At 35.8% G+C, this 22,618-nt stretch overlaps 1 pseudogene; it reads left to right on the top strand.

Annotated features, from left to right (window-relative positions):
• Positions 1–21,395: 21,395 nt before the first annotated feature.
• LOC140517621 (microspherule protein 1 pseudogene) lies at positions 21,396–22,382 on the top strand (annotated as a pseudogene).
• The last annotated feature ends 236 nt before the right edge of the window (positions 22,383–22,618 follow it).

Raw genomic sequence — 22,618 nt, 5'->3', positions numbered from 1 at the left:
TTCAAAAAAAGACTCAATATTCTTTAAAGATCTATCATGCCTAACTTTTTGAAAACTCTGTCTTAACTTTTTCCCTGTTTTTTGTGTGCTTTGATTTATCTAACTCTGAGAGGGGTAAGTTGAAATTCCCCCCTCTCCTGTTTTAATACTATACACAGTTTGACTGTCTATTGCCTCTTGTAATTCTTTTAGCATTTCTTCAAGAATTTTGATACTTTGCCATTTGGTTCACATATATGCAGTACTGATATTATTTCATTGTCTGTGGTGCCTTTTAGCAAAATGTAGTTTCCATGATTATCTCTTTTAACTCAGCTTGTTTTTGTTTTGTCTGAAATGATGATTGCTACCTCTAACATTTTTACTTCAACTGAAGCATAACAGATTTTGTTCCAGCACCTTTTAACTTTGTTTGTGTTTTTGTTTTTCAAGTGTTTCTCTTGTAAACAACATGTTGTTGAATTGTGGTTTCTAAACTCTTCTTCTATGCACTTCGTATTTTATGGGTGAACTTGTCCCACTCACATTCGCAGTTATAATTGCTAACTATATGTATATTTCCCCTTTTCTTGTTCTCTTATTTTTCCTGTTTTTTTTCACCGTCTTTTCCTCAAAAATCTGTTTAAATGTTTTTTGTTTGTTTGTTTTATCTTTGGCTACCTTAGTTTATCCTGACTTTCCGTGCCCCTGTCTCTTTCACTTAACATTTTCTCTCTTTATTTCTCTGTTGGGTAGGATGGACTTCTATACCTAACCACATGTCTGTATATACTGTTTGCTGTTTGAACTAGCCCAGATGCAAATGAGGTTGTGTTGCCTACTCCTTTTCCTGTTTTCTCATCCATTGTAAAAACTCTCCATTGTATATATATTTTATACGAGATAATGTTTCCCAATCTTCCTTTCTCTTCCTACTTTGATCAGTTCATTCTTCTTTCTCACCTTCCCATTATTTTGTGGGATCATTCTAATATAAGAAATCAGACTCATTCTATCTCTACATATAGACTCCTTCTAATTGCTTTAATAAAGCTTAAGGGATATGGATTTTCTTCCCATGTAAGAATGTAACCATTTTAAACTTATTGAGTCCATTGTGACTTCTTTTTCATATTTACCTTTTTCTATTTTTTCTTGGTCTTTTGTTTAAATGTCAAGTTTTCTATTAATTAATTTTTATTGATCTGTCAATTTCTATTAAACTATTCCCAAGGAATGCTTGGAAGTTCTCTATTATAAGAAATATACATTTTTTCCTGCCCCCAAGTGATTTTACTCAATTTTCCTGGGTAGTTTATTCGTGATTATACTCTAACTTCTTTACCTTCCCAAGTATCCTATTCTAAGCCATTCACTCTTTTTTTTCCCAATTAAATGTATTAATTAATTTTTTTCAACATTTACTTTTACAAAATTTTGAATTTCAAATTTTCTCCTCATCTCTCCCCTCATTGCTCCAAGGGAGATAGTATTTCCTCCAATCTTCCTTCCTTTCTATTGCACGCCCTCCCCCCCCCCCCCATTCTCTTCCCTTCTATTTTCCTATAGGGCAAGATAGATTTCTCTACCCCTTTGCCTATATGCCTCATTTCCTAGTTTTAGTATTCATTTTATAGCTTTCAGTTCCATATTTCTCTCCCTTCCCACCCACCATCATTGAGAAGGCAAGCAATTTTATATGTTATACATGTGTAGTCATGCAAAACACTTCCATAACAATAATGTGTGAAAAATTAACTATATTTCCCTCTATCCTCTCCTGCACATCATTTATTCTATTCTCTTCTTTGACCTGTCCCTCAACAGAAGTATATGCTCCTGATTGCCCCTTCCCCCAATCTGCCATCCCTTCTATTATCCCCCCTCTCTTATCCCTTTACCCTGTTTTTTTGTAAGGTTTTTTTTGAAGATAAACTTCTATACCCAACTGGATGTGTATGTTATTCCCTCCTGAAGGTGAATCTGATGAAAGTAAGGCTCACTTATTCCTTCTCACTTTTTCCCTCTTCCTCTTCATTATAAAAGTTCTTTCTTGCTCCTTTTATGTGAGATTATTTACTACATTCTACCTCTTTCTTTCTTTTTCTCCCAGTACATTACTCTCAACACTTCAATTTTTAGATATCATTCATTCATATTCAGTCACCCTGTGCTCTCTCTCCTCTCTGTCTCTCTCTCTTGCTCTAAACACACACACATATATATATATATATATATATATATACACATACATACATACATACACACATATATGTATATATGTATACACACATAGACATCAAGATATATACAAATACATATGTGTGTCCATATATACATATGTATACGTATATACATACACATGCATACGCATATACTTACACACATTCATACACATATATACATGCTCACATGTATATATAGATATATAGTGTGTATACATACATACATACATACATACACTATATATATGTATGTATGTACACACACATTCCCTCTAACTACCTTTATACTGAGAAAGGTCTCAAGACTAATAAATAACATACAAATATCATCTTTCCATGTAAGAATGTAAACGTTCAACTTTATTAAGTCCCTTATGATTTCTCTTGCCTGCTTACCTTTCATGCTTCTCTTGATTCTTGTATATTGTGTTTGAAAGTAAAATTTTCCATTTAGTTCTAAAATTTTCAACAAGAATTGGAAGCCCTCTAATTTACTGAAATTTTAAATTTCATTTTTCCCCTGAAGTATTATACTCAGTTTTGCTGGCTAGGTGATTCTTAGTTTTAATCCTTCCTCCTTTGACCTCTGGAATTTCAGATCCCAAACCTTCTAATCTCTTAGTGTAGAAGCTTCTAAATCTCGTGTTTTCCTAATTGGTTTTCCACAATATTTGAATTGTTTTTCTCTAGTTGCTTGTAATACTTTCTCCTTGACCTGGAAACTCTGAAATTTGGCTCCAATATTCCTAGGAATTTTTCTTTTGGGATCTCTTTCAAGAGATGATCAGTGGATTCTTTCAATTTCTATTTTATTCTCTGGTTCAAGAATATCAGGGCAGTTTTCCTTGATAATTTCTTGAAAGATCATATCTGGCCTTTTTTTATTCTTCTGGTCATTGCTTTCAGGCAGTCCAATGATTTTAAAATTATCTCTCCTGGATCTATTTTCCATGTCAATTGTTTTTCCAATGAGATAATTAACATTGTCTTATTTTTTTGATTCTTGTTGTTTTGATTTATAATTGCATTTGCTCCATTCCAATTTTTAAGGAATTATTTTCTTCAGTGGGCATTTCAACCTCTTTTTTCCATTAGGCCCTTTCTGATTTTTAAGGAGTTCTTCACCTCATTAGCTTTTTGGACCTCTTTTGCTATTTGGGGTAGTCTAATTTTGAAGGTGTTATGTTCTTCAGCATTTTTTGGGTATCCTTTAGAAAGCTGTTGTCTCTTTTTTCATGATTTTCTTATATCACTCTCATTTTTCTTCCCAAATTTTCCTCTACTTCTCTTACTTCATTTTCAAAATTCTTTTCTAGCTCTTCCATGGCCTGAAACTAATTCATATTTTTCTTGGAGGTTTTGCATGTAGGAGCTTTGACTTTGTTTTCTTTTTCTGGTTTCATGCTTTGATCTTCCTTGTCATCAATGATGTAATAAAAATATCTTTACATGGGTGGATCCAAGATGGTAGAGTAAGAGCAGCTACTCACCTACGATTTTAGACAAACCCCTTCAGATACCTCTAAGAAGAGAATATGACCAAATTTTGGAGGTGCAGAATCCAATAGAAGATAGACTGTGGCAGATTCACAAACCAGGACAGACTGGAAGATCTATGGGGAGGATCTGTTCTGCAGGGGTGGAAGAGCCCACAGCATACGGCACAGCTGAGCAGGAAAGCCCCAGGATGGCCTGAGGCAGTGGTAGCATGGAAGAACAATGAAGTGAGTGAGTGAGTGACAGCCAATGAGCCCAGGTATCAGCGGCAGCCCCTCTTGAGACTTTCAGCCTTGGAATTTCATTGCAATGCAAGGACTTAAAAAAGTTCCCAATGGTCTTTTAAGGCAAAATGCCTTCCGCATCCAGAGAAAGAACCATGGAATTCAGTCACAGAATGTAGCAGATCATTTTCTTTTGTATTACATTTTGGTTTGTTATACGATTTCTCCCATTCATTTCCATTCCTCTTAACAACATGAGTATAGTGAAAATGTATTGAATAGGAATGTATATGTAGAACCTATATAAAATTGTATGCTATATGGGGGAGGGAGGGAGAAGGTAGGGAGGAGGGAGGGGAAAACTCTAAGTTATATGTTAGTGAAAATAAATAAAAAGTAGTGAAAATAAATAGTGAAAATAAATAAAATTAATAAAATCTTAAAAATGACAAATACATTTTCACTGAGGAAGACTCTATATTCTGTTTTTTCCACCGTTTGCTCATTTTCCCAGCCAATTACCTGACTTTTGAGCTCTTTCTTAAGTGGAGGGCTCCAGAAGCAGCTCCTGCTGGGGATGAGCTGGATCAGGTGAGATACTCTTCCCACTGACCTTCAAAGCTGTCTTTGGCATTTGTGGGTTGCAAAGTCTTAAAACTGACACAACTGTCAGTGATTTAGTCCCCTAAGGCCTGCTGTAGCTCAGTCTGTGCTGGTATGCCTATGCCTGAACTGAATTCAGCTTGAACTTGGAGTGATAGACCCTTCATGTCAACCTTCCAGATTGTCATAGGTTGGAAATTTGCTTCCATCTATCATTTTGTGACTTCTGCTGCTCTAGAATTTATTTAGAGTAATTTTTACAGGTTTTTTGAGGGGTTTGGGGGGAGAGCTTAAGCTGATCCCTGCTTTTACTCTGTTATCTTGACTCCACCCCGGAAGTCATTGATTCTTGATAGTGGTGGATGTAAAATCTTGTTTGATCCTGACTGTGGCTTGATGTTATTTGATTTTTTTTTCCTTTCTGGCTGTTTACAGTTTTCATTTGAGTATCTCTTTCATTAACTGGTGGATGAATTATTTGCATTTTCATTTTGTCCTCTGGACCTAGGATGTCTGAGCAGTTTCCCTTTGTAATTTCTTGAAATATTCTTTTTTGGTTATGTCTTTTCAGTATTTCAATAATTTGTAAATTATCTCTCCTGGATATATTTTCCAGATTTGTTGTCATTTTCCAATGAGATAATTCTTATTTTCTTCATTCATTTCACTTTGTTTTATTGTTTCTTGATGTTTCAGAGTCATTAATTCCACATGAACAAGTCTAAATTTTAGAATACTATTTTCTTCAGTGAGTTTTTGTACCTCTTTTACTAAGCCATTATGTCTTTTTTTCAAAATTTAATTGAATTTCTCTCATTTCTTTTCCCAATATTTCTTCCATGTTTCATTCGCTTTTAGAAAGGTTTTATTTTTGCTCTTTTTATCTCTTTCTTTAGCTCTTCTAAGAATTCTTGGTTGAGAATATGTATGTAGTTCATTTACCTTTGAGTTCTTTGTAAATATTTTCAAATCATTATCTTCTAAGACTGTGTCATGTGCTTCTCTGTTTCTATGGGAACTTTCTATAATCAGATTCTTTTTTTTTTTCATATTTTCCCAGCCTGTTTCTTTTTAAATATATTTTTATTTCTTCTGTTAAATTTTCCACAAATATATGCAAAAAAATTAACACTCACTTAAATAGTCCCAAATTCTCTTCATTCCTTTGCCCCTCATCCCCCTCCTTAAGAAGGCAATTTTATATCAGTTGTACATATGAAGTCCTGTAAAACATATTTCAATATTAGCCATGTTGCAAAAAAACCCATAAACAAAAATAATAAAAATACAGAAAGTAGAAATAATGTGTTTCAATGTGCATTCAACAGTTTTCTTTATGGAGGAGGATAGCATTTTTCTTCATGGATCCTTTGGAATTGTCTAAGATCATTGGCTTGATCAGAGTAGCTAAGTCATTCATAGATGATCATTTTTGTTATATAGTTATCACTGTGTACAATGTTTTACTTGTTGTGTTCACTTCAGTCTGCACCAATTTATATAAGCCTTCTAAAGTTTTCCTGAAACCATCCTGCTCATCATTTCTTCTAGCTCCATAGTATTCTGTCACAATCCTATACTATAGCATATTCAGCCATTCCCCTATTGATTTCAAACTCTTTGATACCACATAAAAGAACTGCTATAAATATTTTGTGTACAAATAGGTCTTTTCCCCATTCCTTTGACCTCTTTGGGATATAGACCCAGTAGCAGCATATAGTTCCTGGGTTTGTCTTAGCAGGTAGACTCCCAAGTATTTTATATTCTTTACAAGCATTCTAAATAAATTTCTTTTTCTCTCTTTTCTTGTTGGACATTGTTGGTAATGTATAGGAATACAGATGGCTTATGTGGGTTTATTATATATCCTGCAACTTTTTGTTAAAATTGGATCCTGCTTACCTGAGGGTGGGCAGTGTTATCCAAAGCTTGAAAGCATTTTGTGCTGCTCTTTTTAAAACTAGTTCTAGGGTGCTTTTAAGGTGGTGGGATCCAGGGAGAGGTGTGATCCTTGCTTTCCTGGTCTTTCCTCTGACTTTTAACCAGGGAGGATCCCATTCCTTTGAAGCTATAATAGCTAGTTTTTCTCTGCCTTGGAACTGTAACCAGGGACCTACTTTCTTTGTGACTGACCACAAGTGCTCCTCTCTGCCCTAAATCTGTAATATAGAACTACGTGTGGACAATAGAAATTCCAATTTACACCACCTGCACCCAGTGCCAACAAAGGTTCCCCTCTCTTCTCTCTCTAACTAGTTTTCAAACTACCTTCCTGTCTCTAGTGTGGGAGCTCCTGTGGTTGCTGCCACTGTTATGCCTGCATCCAAAGCCTACCAATGGTGCTCTGGACTGACACTCCTCTCATTGTCACAGACCTCTCCTACTGACCTCCTAATTTGTTGTAGACTGAAAAGTATCTTACTCTGATCATTTATTTTTGTTTTACTACTCCAAAATTTAATTTGAGGAGCTATTTTTAAATTGTTTGGAGAAGAATGTTAGAATTCCACTGGGTTTCTGCCTGTACTCTGTCGTCTTGGCTGTATCTTGATTTGAGGCATAAAATGTTTTTGTTTAGAGGATTGGGTTGGAGACATCAGCAGAAATATTCAATTGTCTCTGCCATCTTGGCTCTGCCTCTCAATTCTGATTTTATAATGGGGATAAATTTTGAGTTCTACATTTGTTTTCAAAAAAGGTGATATCATTCATTATTAATTTTCAAAGAGGACTAATGGCATTCCAGGTGACGTCTCTACTTGCACATGAATTGGATTTAAGTGAGGCAGTGTTTCACAAAGTCATCAGTCTCATTCTCCCTTCTAGAGTCATCAGAGTCCAGTGGCAGGATAAAACCCAAGATGACTGGTGATTGTCCAGTATGAAGCAGATGACCCTGGCTCCTTTGGTGTCTGACTATAGCACCAGCTTTATCTGCTTTCATGGCCATTGAAACTTTTTTTATCTGCCCATTCTACTGGGGAAAGTCTTCACATGCTTGAGGCAAATATTCCCCTCAACTGCCTGTCTGCCAGGTTTTTACCAGGGTGCGACCACTGTACATGCTACAGCTTCTTAGAACCACAGGTAAGAATAGGTTGAAGGCATACACTAATAATATGGGCAGAGTAAAATACCATGGGGCATTTGTTCACCTGGTAGGATAACTGGGCTGGAGGTAGTTTACATCTAGGTGCAGGGAGCAAGGAATGAACAGCAAAGAAAAAGGAGAGATTGGAATAGGATAGAGAGTTGGATAGGATGGGCTGAGAGAAGGATGAGAGAACAAGAAGTGATATTGGGAGAAAGGAATTTTTGTCTAGGTAAGCTTTTCTGTGATTCACAGGATTCAGAGAGGAAGAGAAAGAGGAAGCTTGCTTTCTGAGATTTTTTTTTCCGTCTTCTCCAGGAAGCAAGAGTATAAGCTCTGCCCTAATCAAGTAATAAATCAGTCAATCAACAGTTTATATTAAGTGCCTACTTTGTGCGAGGCACTAGGAATACAAAATTAAACAGTTTTTACCACCAAGAAGTTTATAACCTGTCAAGTGAGCCAACATCTGCACACACTCATATGTGAAAGTATAAACAAAATAAATACAAGCTAATATTGGAGAGGTAGGCACTATTGGCTCGGGGCAGGAAAACTCTCATTTAAGAGGTAGCGTTTGAACTCAACTTTGAAGAAAAGTAAGGATTGCAAGAGACATGGGGGTGTACATTCAAAATCTCTGAGCTTGGTTTGTGACTAATGGAAGACTGAGGCCAGGTATTATTTTCTCATCTTTCCTGATGACTAATGATCTGCTCCTGAATTGAGTTCAGATTGTTGAATTTCATTTTCCTCATCTGCAAAATAAGGGGGCTTAGACTAGAACATACTATAGGTTCTTCTAACCCTAAATCTATTATGTGGAATCTCTTCCAGTTCTGAGAATACTCTGTGAATGTTTTGTAAAAGAAAAAACCAACTTTGTTTTGTTAAAGAAATTACTTGTGAATATCTAGAAAAAGAAGCAGTGGTTACAAAGTGGTAAGTGATAACATTAGGAAGAAAAAGTCATACCAAATGAAACTTATTTCCTTTTTTAATAATATTAATAAACTTGTAGGTAAAGAGAATACTATATAATTTACCTAGACTGTGATAAAGGAGCTTATGCTATTGTTGTGGCAAAGTCTGAAAGATATGGACTAGAATTTGGAAGTGTCAAATGTGACCAGAAGGCTACATATGACCCACAACATTCCCTAGTGTGGTCCAATAAGATGTAAAGGTAATGGAAAATATTTAGCAAAACAAAAAATATAACTCAGATAACATTACATTTTAAAATTAAGTCAATATGTAGTCCACAGGGATCCTTGTGTAAAGTTTAGTGGCCACAATATCTTTTACAGTTTGACACCAATGGATTCAATAACGGAACAGTTAAATGGATTGAGCCCTGGTTGAATTGCTATATACAAAGAATAGTCATTGATGCAAACTTAGAAGGATGTCGTTAATGGAGTACTCAAGATTTCAGGGATTGGCCCTGGGATTTTTAACATTTTAAATCAATGATTGTGAGAAAGGCATATGTATAGAGTCAGGAACCAAAAGAACAATGGGATTCTAACAAGAAGAAGTTTGATGGATGTGGGGGAAAGAAAGCACCTAAAAATAAGTGGTTTATCTAGCATTTACTATGGGGTCACATAGTCTGTTGGACACAACTGAAATGACTGAACAACAGCAACAATATGCCATGAATTGTGCTATTCTCTTTAGGAATATCTCGTTTGATCTTCATAATAACCTTGCAAAATACATCCTGTTATTACCCATATTTTACAGTTGAGGCAACTGAGGCAGACAGAGGTTAAATGACTAGCCAATGCTCACACTGCTAGTAAGAGTCTGAGGTTAGATATTAGCTCAAATCTTCCTGATTCTAGACTCAGTTTTCCAAACACTGAGTTATCTACCTGTCTCTAATAGGATTTTAATACTTCTGATAGGAATTAAAGTATAAGATCTTGTATTTGGATTAAAAGAACAGCTTCTCCATTTCAAGATAATGACTTGAAAAAAGGTCTGCAGGTTTCAGTGGACTGCAAGCTAAATATGAATCAACATTATGATATGGCAGCCTTTCCTGCCCATCCCCCCCCAAAAAAGCTAGTTGTTCTTTTACACTGCATTAAGAGTTATGACTTCCAAAAGTAAGGACATGATCATTACTCTATATTCACCCTGATCAGATTTTATCTTGGAGTATTGTGTTCAGACTTGGGTGCTACAGTTTAGGGCAGTCATTGATAAACTGAGATGTCCAGAGACTAATCACAGTGGTAAAGGGTTTTGAGTCCATGCCATATAAATATTATTTGGAGGAAGTGAGGACTTTTGAGAAGAGAAGAATTAGGGGCAAGGGATGAGAGCACGATGTCTGTTTCCTAGTATTAGAAAGAGTGTTAAATAGAAGAGAGATTTAACTAGTTCTTAGCCCCCAACTGCAGAACTATAGGGAGGTTGCAAAGTGGCAAAATTATGTTAGGTGTAAGGAAAAAATTCCTAACTATCAGTCATGCCAAAAGATGGAATGGGCTACCTTGAAAGGAAGTGGATTGTCCCTCACTGGAAGTCTTCAAGCAGAAGACCATTTGTCAAGTATCTTATAGTAGTGAATCTTGTTTAGACAAGATTGGAATAGATGGATGCTGAAATCCCTTTCAGTTCTAAGATTCTGTGATTATTTTATTCTAAACTTTGCCTTTGAGAGACCATAGTCATAACAAAATCCAGTCAAACAAATCCAGAAGAATTGACTAACTAGTTTTTGGCACATGTATTAATCTCTTTGAGGAATAGTATTCTCCTAAGTCAAAAGAAGGTCAAACTAGATATTGTATATAATCCTTTGTAACTTCCAAATTCTGTGACCAAAGGAACCATCCACTTCAGAGCTAGCATCCTATGTTCTTTTTTGTTAAAATTTTATTTGTTTTCAGTGTTCTATAATCACTTTCATATATCTTAGATTTTCCCCTACCTCTTCCCTTCCCCTCTACCTTCCCACTCCCTCCCTGAGATGGCACACAATTTTATATAGGTTCTACAATACATTCCTGTTAAATGTATTTTCACCATGTCTTGTTATATTTTTGAATGGGAGAAATCATAAAACAAACCAAAACCTAACACAAAAGAAAATAACCTGTTTCATTCTATGATCAAGTTCCTCAGTTCTTTCTCTGGATATAGAAGGCATTTTGCCTGAAGAGGCCATAGGGAATTTTTTAAGTCCTTGCATTGCAATGAAGTACTAAGTCTACCAGAAAAATTCCTTGTGCACTGTGGTTGTTGCTGTGTACAAAGTTCTCCTGGTTTTTCTCCTTTCACTTAGCATCAGTTCATATAAGTCTTTCGAGGCCTTTCTGAAGTCTTCCTGTTCCTCATTTCTTATAGCACAATAGTATTCCATTACACTCATATATTACAATTTATTCAGCCATTCCTCAATTGATGGGCATCCCCTTGATTTCCAGTTTTGGCACAGCACAAAGAGAGCTACTATAAATATTTTTGTACAAGTAGGACCCTTTACCATTTTTATGGTCTCTTGGGGATACAGTCCTAGAACATTTGTCTTCTTCCTGTTTTGTCATGTTAGCCAATCTGATAGAGGTGATGTGGTATCTCAAAATTGTTTTGATTTACATCTCTCTAATCAATAGTGATTTAGAGCATTTTTCATATGACTATAGATAGGTTTAATTTCTTTCTCTGAAAACTGCTTTTTTGGCTTTATTTCATAATCTACAACTTTGCCAAAGTTCTTTATTATTTCAAGTAGTTTTTTACTTGAATCTCTGGGATTCTCTCAGTATATCGTCATATCTTCCACAAAGAGTGATAACCTAGTTTCTTCTTTGCTTATCATAATTACTTCAATTTCTTTTTCTTTTCTTATTGTTACAGCTAAAATTTCTAGTACCATATGGAATAATAATGGTGATAATGAACATCCTTGTTTCACCCCTGATCTTATTGGAAATGCGTCTAGCTTATTCTCATAGTGTATAATGCTTGATGAAAGTTTCAGGTAGATACTGCTTATTATTTTCTGGAAAATTGTTTTTATTCCAATTCTTTCCAGTGTTTTCAATAAGAGTGGGTGCTGTATTTTGTCAAAAGCTTTTTCTGCATCTAATGATATAATCATGTGCTTTCTGTTAGGTTTGTTATTGATATTATGAATAATGCTGATAGTTTTTCTGATATTGAACCAGCCCTGCATTCCTGCTATAAATCCTACCTAATCACAATACATTATTTTTGTGATAAGTTACTGTATTCCTTTTGCTAATACCTTATTTAAAATTTTTGTATCTATATTAATTAGAGAAATTGATCTATAATATTTTTTCCCTTTCTTGGCTCTTTCTGGTTTAGGTATCAAAACCATATTTGTATCATAAAAGAAATCTGGGAGGACACCTTCCCCAATTTTCCCAAATAGTCTATACAGTATTGGAATTAACTGTTCTGTAAATGTTTGATAGAATTCACTTGTAAATCCTTCTGGCCCTGGAGATTTTTTTCCTGGGGAGTTCATTGATGGCTTGTTAAATTTCTTTTTCTGAGATGGGGTTGTTTAAGTATTCACCCTCCTCTTCTGTTAATCAGGGCAATTTATATTTTTTAAAAAATAACCATCCATCTCATTAAGATTGTCTAATTTATGGCCGTACAGTTGGGCGAAGTAATTTCTAATTATTGTTTTAATTTCCTCCTCATTGGTGGTTAGTTCACCCATTTCATTTTTGATATTGATAATTTGGTTTTCTTCTTTCTTTTTTTAAATCAAATTGACCAAACATTTATCAATTATATTTATTTTTTCACAAAATCAACTCTTACTTTTGTTTATTAGTTCAATAGTTTTCTTAATTTCAATTTTACTACTCTCTCCTTTGGTACTCAGTATTTCTAATTTGGTATTTACTTGGGGATTTTCATTTTGTCCTTTTTCTAGCTTTTTCAGCTGTATGCCCAATTTATTGATCTTTTCTTTCTCTATTTTATTCATTTAGGCATTCAAAGATATAAAACTTACACTAAGAACTGCTTTTTCAGTATCCCATAAGATTTGGTAGGTTGTCTCATTCTTGTGTCATTCTCTTGAATGAAGTTGTTGATTGTTTCAATGATTTGTTGTTTAACCCCCTTATTCTTTAGGATCAGATTATTTAGTTTCCTATTCAATGTTGGCCTATCTTTCCATGGCCTATTATTGCACATAATTTTTCTGGCATTAGGATCTGAGAAGGATGTATTGACTATTTCTGCCTTTCTGCACTGGACTGTGAGGTTTTTATGCCCTAGTACACGGCCAGTTTTTGTATATGTGCCATGTACCACTGAGAAAAAGATGTATTCCTTTCTATCCCCATTCAGTTTTCTCCAGAGATCTATCATATCTACCTCACCCAGAGTTTTATTCACCTCCTTAACTTCTTTCTTGTTTATTTTGAGGTAGAGTTATCTAATTCAGTGAGGGGAAGGTTGAGGTCCCCCACTAGGATAGTTTTGCTGTCTATTTCTTCCCTTAACTTCTCCTCTAGGAATTCAGATGCTATACAATTTGGAGTATATATGTCTAGTAATGAAATTACTTCATTGTCTATGGTGATGTTTAGCAGGATATAGTTTCCTTCTTTATCTCTTTTGATTAGATCTATTCCTGCTTTTGCTTCGTCTGAGATTGGATTGCTACCCTTGCATTTTTTCCATCAGATGAAGCAAATATATTCTGCTTAATCTTTTACCTTTACCCTATATTTATCTCCCCATTTTAATTGTGTTTCTTGTAAACAACATATTGTTGGATTGTGGTTTTTAATTCATTCTGCGCTCTGTCTCTGTTTTATGGAAGAGTTCATCCCATTGACATTCACAGTTATGATAACTATCTGTGTCTTTCCCTCAATCCTCTTTCCCTTTCTTTATACTTTTAGTTCTCCCTTCTCCCTTCCCCTCCACAACAGTTTTAATTTTTGACCACCAACTCCCACAATCTTCCCTTCTTTCTCTCAGCCCCCCTCCTTTTTACTCCCCTTTACCCTTACTAATTCTCCCGCCATCCTTTCAGCCTCCTCTCCCTTTTCTTAGCATCCCATGTTCTAAGACATCATCATTAACACTCTAATATTATAACAATTTAGATGAGAGACAATAACGATGTACTGTAGTTTAAGTAGATACTGTATTAACCTTTCCTGTTTTGCTAAAATTCCTTTTTAAATAAAGTCCACAATAATTTTAGAGCTTCAAAAAAAATAAAATCAAGAGAAAGTAGATAACTGAATTTGTGCATACTTTTAAGATAATCAAGATGATAAAGCCCATTTTGCCTCTTGTTTCATGATTCAGTATAGGTGATTCAAGTATAGCCTTCACTTAGAAGTTGGTAGGAGCTACTGTTGGGCCTATTTATGGAGTCAAGTTGGAATATGGATCCCCTTGACATATAGGAATGTGTTTTTTATTAAAGAAAGGAGCAGACTTTTCTGGGGAAATCATCTCTCCTCAACTGCATGAGACTCTGCTGCCATATCCTTGAAAGTTTTAAGCTCCATTTTATTCCTTTCTGTGTTTTATGCCCCCCAAAACTATAAAAATCAGTATTCCTTGAACATGCTCCTCTCTTTTCCAATTTTGTGCCTTTACTTATGCTTTTTTTCTATATCTGGAATACATTCCTCCTTGTCTCATTCCTCCTTCACTGTATTTTGAAATCCTTCCTATCTTAAAATACCTCCCTCAAATGATACCTCCCCAATAAAGACATACTTTATTTAACCATAGTCAGAAATTTTTTCTCTTTTCCTGGAATTGTAGAAAATCCACACACAAAAAAGCAAACCACTCTTTGTTGTTCATTTATGTGCTTATCATGTTCCATATTACATCATAGTTACTTCTGAATTATTCTTTTTTTTCTTTTCTAGATTGCAGATTCTTTGAGGATAAGAAGTGTGTCTTATTTATTATTTTATATTTTCCAGGTTTTAGCACAGGGCCTCATATTTCATAGGTTTTAATTAATGTTTGTTGAATGAATGAAAAATGTTAAAACACTACCCTGTAGATTTTATAAATACATACAAGCACTAGCTCATCCTTTTATTAATTCACTCTGATGCTAACAGTAAGCTGTAGTAGTAATAATATTTTGGAAAGAGACTGAGGAATGGAAGGAAAAAGAAGGAGAACAATAAGAAGAGATTAATGTAATAGGAATCTAGAAAGTGTCAAGGCCAAGAGAGAGGTCATTGGGGTCATATAATTTGAAATGGTTGCCAAAACCAGTTGACCATGTACATGCCTATAAAATGAGTGTAATGTATGACATGAAGTCAACCACTATCAGTCGGTGTCACTTTATTGATTTGGCTATGGCAATGAGATTGATACTGGAAAAAGCTGTCATGAATGGATTGGTCTGATTTATCTGTCATACATACCCAGTCATTGAGAGAGTGGCATGAGATTAATAGGAAGTAATAGGCTACTGAGTACAGTATTTACATGGCTCTCCAAGAGCTACAATTGAACATCTGGAGAGGTGCAATTAACATTCCCAACTTAGATGCATAGGCAGAAAATAAAATAGCTTGGTGTTATTTTATTTTTATACCTTGGTCTGCCTCTGGTTCATCGGCCTAGTTAGCACTCAAAACCTCCAGCTGACTCTGCACTCCCTGCTCCCTCTAATACACTTCTACCTCAGCAGGTTATACAGCTGTAATATTGAACACACGAGGCAGACAGCTGCCCGGAGGCATTCTCCGTAAAAATCCTCATATCACAACAGAACTGAACTTACCAGTATAACGCCATAGTTCTTCCCTTCACTGGGAAGTGTTCCTGAAAACCAGGCAGTGTCATGGAAATGTTATAATAGACACATCCAAGAAAAAACGTGAGAGCCATCCATCCCCTCTTTTAGCATTTCAGTTATCCCTCCCTCCTCATCAACATAAACAGGTTAAAAGTAATTAACTATAGAAGGAGGGTCCATTGACTGCACATACTTTATGGATATCTGACTGTAATCAGAAAGGCAAGAGACAGTGTCTTTTTAATAGCAGCTATAAACTCAAAGCCACTTGCATCTAAGTCATATCTTCCCTGCTCCACCCCCCACCAGAAGATTGAATGTTTCTCTTTCCCTGAATACAATAATTATTTTATTACCTAGGCATCTATCTGCACATTCACTACATTTTTAAATGTAAATAATCATTTTCTCCTTTAATAAACTAGATGGAAACTGTCGGTCTTGGAGAATGAACATTTCAATCTCTTCAGACACACAATGACATCATATCAATATTTAAAATCATTTTATGCATGTATTCCAGGTTGTCCAACTTCATTAAGGGCATTCATCAACCCTCCAGCTAGAGTGTATTCCCATTGGAGTTGTAGGCCTCAGGCCGTACCAAACAGAAATTTAAACTAACTTGCCTTTTTAATTCACATTATTCTCAAATATTCTCTTTTTTAACCCCCTGCCATGACTCAGGCATTTAGATCGGGTCATGATTCTAAGCTTGTCAACATTTAACTGACATAAACCTCATTAGTATGTCAGAAGATGGGTATCCCAGGAAATCTAGTATCCATGCCTCCCCCTCCATTGACAAATTATCTACTATTGCCTTTACCTATTCAGCAAGATTCTGAATTATTGTTAATTTTTTATGTTAAATATTTACATATAATGAAAACTGGGTATGAATTGCTTAAAGGTTTCATACATACCAGAATGTTTCTTCTCTGTTTTCTAGTTTCCCATCCTGCTCCCCATCCAATGAATCTTTTGCTCCATGTTTCTTAGGACACAGAATCACTCTGTAGGGGTATCCACTGCTTCTATATTAGTAAGAAAATTTTCTCAAATAAAATTTTCTCAAAATAAAATATTCAGATCATTGTACACTAGTTGCCCAACATGTATTATCTTACCCCTGCTGAAATCTTAGGATGAAATTCCAATAAACTATTAAGTCCATGCTATGGAAATTGCAATAAAATCCACCTAATAAAGAAGTCTGGCCAGTGGAAGTTTTGAAATGCATTTTTCTAACATATATTACTATGCTTAGAAATACTACAAAATATTTTTACATATTCAGGGCTAAGTAGACATAGATGTAAAAATGAATGAATAGGAGGGGACAATGTTTGTAAAAAAGCAATACTATGAGAAGAAGCATTGTATAGTTGATATAAACAGAAAGATCTGGGTTCAAGCTCTGCTTCTGATACATAATGACTAGTGTGATCCTGGACAAATCTCTTGACCTCTCAATACTTTAGGCAACTCTCTTAATTGCTAAGTTAATAGAGACGGTAGAGACATATTAGTAGAGGAAATTCCAAGGTTTAGTTCCTATACAACTCTTAAAGAAGTAGATAAAAAAACTAAGAGAGAAAATGTCCCTAGAAAGAACTAGAGTAAAATAGAAGAAATGCACAAATACTCAGACAGATACAAATATGGTTGTTGGGGGGAAAAGATCAGATATAATTTCAGGCAGCATTCTTGAAGGGAAGTGGTAATGCCAGACTTTTGTTCTGGGTCTGACATTAATTAACATCATCATTATTGCTCTGGTTATTACTATTGCTACACATAACAACTCATAAGTATATGGTTTACTATTTTACAAAAGTATTTCTCACATCACTTCAAAATATGTCATATCAATATTAGAATTTTCATTTATAGATGAGAAAACTGAGACCCATTTGGTTGTGACTTGTAATCAACACACAGCTTAGTTCAATTCAATTCAATAAATATTTATTGAGTGCTTATTATTTGCAAAACTCCTTCCTGGATGATGGGGGTAGAAAGACAAGAATAAAGGTCATACCATTCTGAGATTTGTTGTTTTTTATTTTGTTTTTGGCTGGGAAATAAGACTTCACCTAAATGTAGTACAAGTCAAGGAGTAAAGAGATGAAAAAAACTGAAAAGTAGAGATGAATTGAGGATAGATGAAGTAATTCCAGTAATTCCTGGAAGTGGTTCCAGGCATGGCGAATAGCTTGAGGTGGAGGAAAAATCAGTTATCTAGTTTGACTAGGACTAGGAGAAGGCCGTATGTCATTTACCTTCTGGGTTACATAGCAATAGTGTGTTTTCCTTGTATTCTGAGGTTGTCGTAGAGATCATATATCACCTAGTTAGGGGGAAAACTGGACAAAGATATAATTAGCAAAGTTTATTCTGTCAAGCACTTGGGGAATGAGGGGCATTAGCCCTTGGGACATGATTCAAGAACACCAATAGATTTATATATTGATGAATGTATTGATTACTGAGGGGAAAGTCAAGCCAACCACCATTTACTGCACTTACTATGTGCAAGGCACTACACTAAGTATAGGGAATGTAAATATGGGCAGAAATACCGTCTTGTCCTCAAAGCATTGATATTTTAGTAGAGGAAGACAATACAAAAATAGTATTAAATGGTAGGATAGGGTAAATAGAGTCAGAAAGTCAGGTGTGCCTCAGGGACTCACGTTATTCTGTAGGTTAGGACAAAGTTGGGCCTCCTCTTTAAAATGGAGTTCTGGGAGGAAATAGTAAATCAGAAAGAAAAACTACAGGGTAGATGATGCAGTCTTTATCAACTTAATCATCTCCTTATGAACATGAATCATCTTGCCAATATGCCAATTATAGTGCATAAAACTGAACTTTCATATGTTCCTCGACAAATATTATAAAATGTCAATATTCATGGGAAATTTACAATTCATTCACCACTTGATTCTTACTGCACACAACTTTGACCTATCAACATTTTCTTTCTTCACTTTTGTGGAGGGAACACCAAAATAACATTAATATTTTTTTCCTCTAGGTCTTCACTCTGCATTTATTATTCCATACCTTGATTGAATAACTTCTCAATCTCATTCCTCATTATTCTCGAATCCTTTGTAGTTTTTGACAATATAGATATCTCTCTTTTTCTTGGATGTACTCTTGAGCTTTCATGACACTTTGATGGTATCATTATCCATGCCCAATCCTCTAACTTAAGGTTCTCCTCCCACTCAAGTGTTCTTTTGTGGGACTTCTTCCCTTTTCTCTCCACATCTTCTCCACTGGTGATCTTGTAAGCTCCCTTGGATCACTCTATCATGTCTGTGCAGGTGACTCCAATCCTATGTTGGTTTGAAAAAGAACAACTTTACGTATCATTCCTTAAACTCTTACATGAGTTCCAGTCCCACATAAACAATTTCCAGCCAGACATTTTTATCTTCCTTTTTTCTAGTAAACACCTCAACTTCAACTTGTATAAATTAACTCACTGTCTTCTACCACAAAGCTTCCCCTCCAACAACTTTATTCTCCTTGTGGAAGGCATCATTATCCTTCTAGTCAGTCAGAGTTTTAAACTTCAAAGTCATTCTTGGGCTTTCCATATTCCTCATTTCCTATATCCAATCAATTATCAAATTTTGTGCATTCTACTTTCATAACTTCTTTCATATTTTTCTTTTACTCTCTTCCCACATGGCCATCATTATAGCTCAGGGCCTCATCTCTCACCAGGGTATTGCAACAACCTTCTAAATGATTTTTCTGCTTCTAGTTTCTTTCTGTTTAATGAATCCATCCTTCATGTAAGCATGAGAATAATTTCCTGAAGATACGAGTCTAACTACGCCATTCTTCTGCTTAAGAATGTTCTTTGGTTTTCCATTGCTTTTAGAATAAATTAGAGTTCATTTCCTTGGAATTTGAAGCCCTCTGTTTGTCTCCAATCTATCTTTCTGTACTTATTTCATATCATTGACCTTCACATCTCTCCATTCAAGTCAAATCTCATATTCTTGACACTCAGCATTCTTTCTCACACCTGGATTATTATAATAGCCTCCTAATTGGTCTCCTTTCCTCAAATCTCTCCCTCTCCAATCTAACTTACACACTATTGCCAAAATGATTTTTCTAAAGATCACTTGATGAGCATTTATTGTACACCAGATGGTTACAGCATGATATGGAGTCATGGCTAAGGCTGATACAAGAGTCTCTTAGACTGCTGGTTAAACACAAAAGTGTCATCACTACAGTAAAGAAGTAAGTGAAGAATCTTGAGCAGAGAACTCACAAAGGAGAGGTATATTAGAAACTTCACTCCTTCAAGGCAATCTTCCTTCAAGGTCATGCTTCCATCCTATGTGGAGCCTTTTCTGATAATTCTGTTTATTAGTGTTCTCTCAATCCTCAAAGAACCTTATATTTGTTTATCTATTTGCAGGTTGTATTCCTCTTAGTAGAATTTAAAATCTGGGAGAAGTGGGCTTATTTTTTTGTCCATTTTAATGTCTGTATCTGTAGAGCCTAGCATAATACCTTTTACATAGCAGGTACTTAAATGCCTGTTGAATGCAATTCACATTAAGTGGCCTGGGTCATGCATTTCACGTTCACAATTTATCACTAAAGAAGTTGTTTCTTGTCTCATTACCTAATTTTATTAGGAATCTTAAGTGTATCTTAAGTTATATATAGTGTGCAATATAGGTGGGAATGATTAAACTCAGTTCAAGACTATAACATCCGTAGAGGGGTAGCTTCTGTGCATTAGAAATTTGTAGCCAGAAGATTGTGCTTTCAATTCATTCACTCCTCAGTGCTTACTTACTTCATGATCCTAGTAAGTCACTTCTCTATGATCCTTAGTTTTCTCTTCTGTAAAATGAATGTTATTTTTGGAATACCTAGCTCAGAGGTATTTTCTAAAGAAAGTACATTGTAAATTTTAAACTCTATAAAACAATTCTTTTTTCTTCTTTTTGTTTTCTTTATCAGCAGCAGAATGGGCATTTAATAAATGCTTATTCACTTGCTTGTCAGCTCTGGAGAGCTAATGGTTAAAATTTCAGTGTGAATATATACACCTGAGAAATCATCATAAACTAAAAGTCAGGGTTTGGTTTAATGTTTTGTTGACTTAATAAAGACCAAAGGTACAAGTGAAGGGGTTGTCCTTGTTAAAGATCCTTTGTCAGAAATTATAGTAAAGGAAGAGAGAGTGAGGGAATGATATACAGAAATTGAAAGATATAGGAAATGAGAGAAAGGGGGAAATATAGTCATTGACCTCTGTTTTCCAAGTAAAGCATTGAAGTGATATCATCTGATTGAGGAGGTGGTATGGGATTATAAACAGAGGAAGTTTGGAAGAGCATCTGTTGTAACAGAGGTAGAAAATTAATTAGGAATAAAAGAATCAAATCCTCTCCCAAGAATTGGAAAAATCTCATGAAAGTCAGTTGAGGCCCTGTGGCTCCTGCTGTCACCATAGAAAATACTGTATTGGAGCTCATGGCCTTGGAATGGCTTCCTTCCCAAGTTACTCTAGCTGAAGCCTTGGAGAAACTTGTGGGACTTCTCTTATTCCTCTTGTTTGGCTTTACAAGACTTGAAGGATGGACAAAGATCCTTAGGGACTGTTACATTGATCTTTGATGACACTGCCAGCCACTCAGAAGATAAGGCGTCATTGGCCAGACAAAAATAAAGTTCCAAGCCTTAGACACTATTCGCAAATGAAGAAATTCTTTCAAGTTTATTAAAAGGAAAAAAAATTGATAATGAGTTGGTAGAGAGCAACTTCATGAAATCATCCACTTGGGCCAAGGGTACCATGGAAGTGAAACTGGGGTGTTGTTCAGGGATTGAGCATTGTTTCAGTGAAAAGAAGAGACATTCAAAGCATTGAGCATGCCAGTACCATCCCCATCCTCAGCCTAGTCCTTGCCCTTAGCCTCATGCCCCATGAAGTGCATGAAGAAAAATTAGTTACTATATTTGAACAAGGACCTGGGCCACTGAAAGCCAATGCTGTGTTACAGATCAATGATCTAACATCTGTCCACCTGGGTGTGAAGGTTAGCTGCTGTTTCACACTTTGGGAAGTCTAGGAACATGTGATATGCCCTGCTATATGCTCCTGTCATCTTCAAGTTGACCTTTAAGACGCCATTGTGACCATATAGAGTAAGACTTTATTCAGCAAAGGTAAGGAGCAGCTTTGGAGCAAGGTGAGATCAACCAGTCAGTCTTCTCTGGAGACCTTCCATGAGCTGCTTCACAGATACTCTAGTGCCTTCTACTTGTCCCCCATATCCAAGGCTCTGCAGAGTCACTGGAAACTCATGAAGCAGTATTATCTCCTAGAAATCCAGACAGTGCACCTGTTACCGAAGGGAGACCGAGTGTTGAATTTTCAGATGTTGGGGATCTGAATAATGACAACAAGCTTAAGGACATACAGGATGAGGTGATGGAACATGAGCTAATGATAACTGACAGATACCAGGAGCAGGAAATTTGGCAGGTAGAGAAGTTGTACCAGTTGCAGGTATTGGTGGACAGTCACAGGAATGAGTTCTCCAGACTTTGACAACCTACTGTGCTGTGTAGACCCAGGTGTGGTACTTGACTCATTCCAGACAGATTGCCCTGGGAAGAGCCAGAAAGGGCAACCAGATTTATGAGAATCAACCCCTGGAGCGTACAGCCTAGAAAATATCAGCAAAACAAGATTTCGTCAAGGTGAAGAATAATGATGACTTCTTCATTGCCCAAAAGAGTAGTTGGCCAATTTACATAGAAGGTTGGCCTGTCTTCTGGACTCTAAAGAGTAGCTCAACCAGTCAGTGATGGAGATCATCAGTGTGTTCTTTGTCTTCTTTATCAACCAGGACCTCATTAACTTCTCCCAGGCTGAGGCTGCCAAGATAACTCTAAAGTGAAAGAAGGTGGGAACCAGTAAGTTCCTCTCTGTTCTCACAGCCTCCCTTTTTCCACAATAGTTTTGTTAGTCTGGAAAAAGCAAGCTCGTCAGAGATTTATTTTATCCACTGGAATCTGCTGTTGGAGGGTATCTTCTGAAGCCTTAGATACAGTTGCTTGAGCTCTGAAATTCTGACTTGCATAGTCAGAGGTAGAAAAGGGAGAGAGAGTACCATTATTTGGGCCAGAATCTAGC

Source organism: Notamacropus eugenii, chromosome 1 (genome assembly GCF_028372415.1).
Source record: "Notamacropus eugenii isolate mMacEug1 chromosome 1, mMacEug1.pri_v2, whole genome shotgun sequence".
NCBI lineage: Eukaryota > Metazoa > Chordata > Mammalia > Diprotodontia > Macropodidae > Notamacropus > Notamacropus eugenii.
Note: the sequence above shows the minus strand (reverse complement) of the source record. Positions and strands in the feature narration are given on the sequence as shown.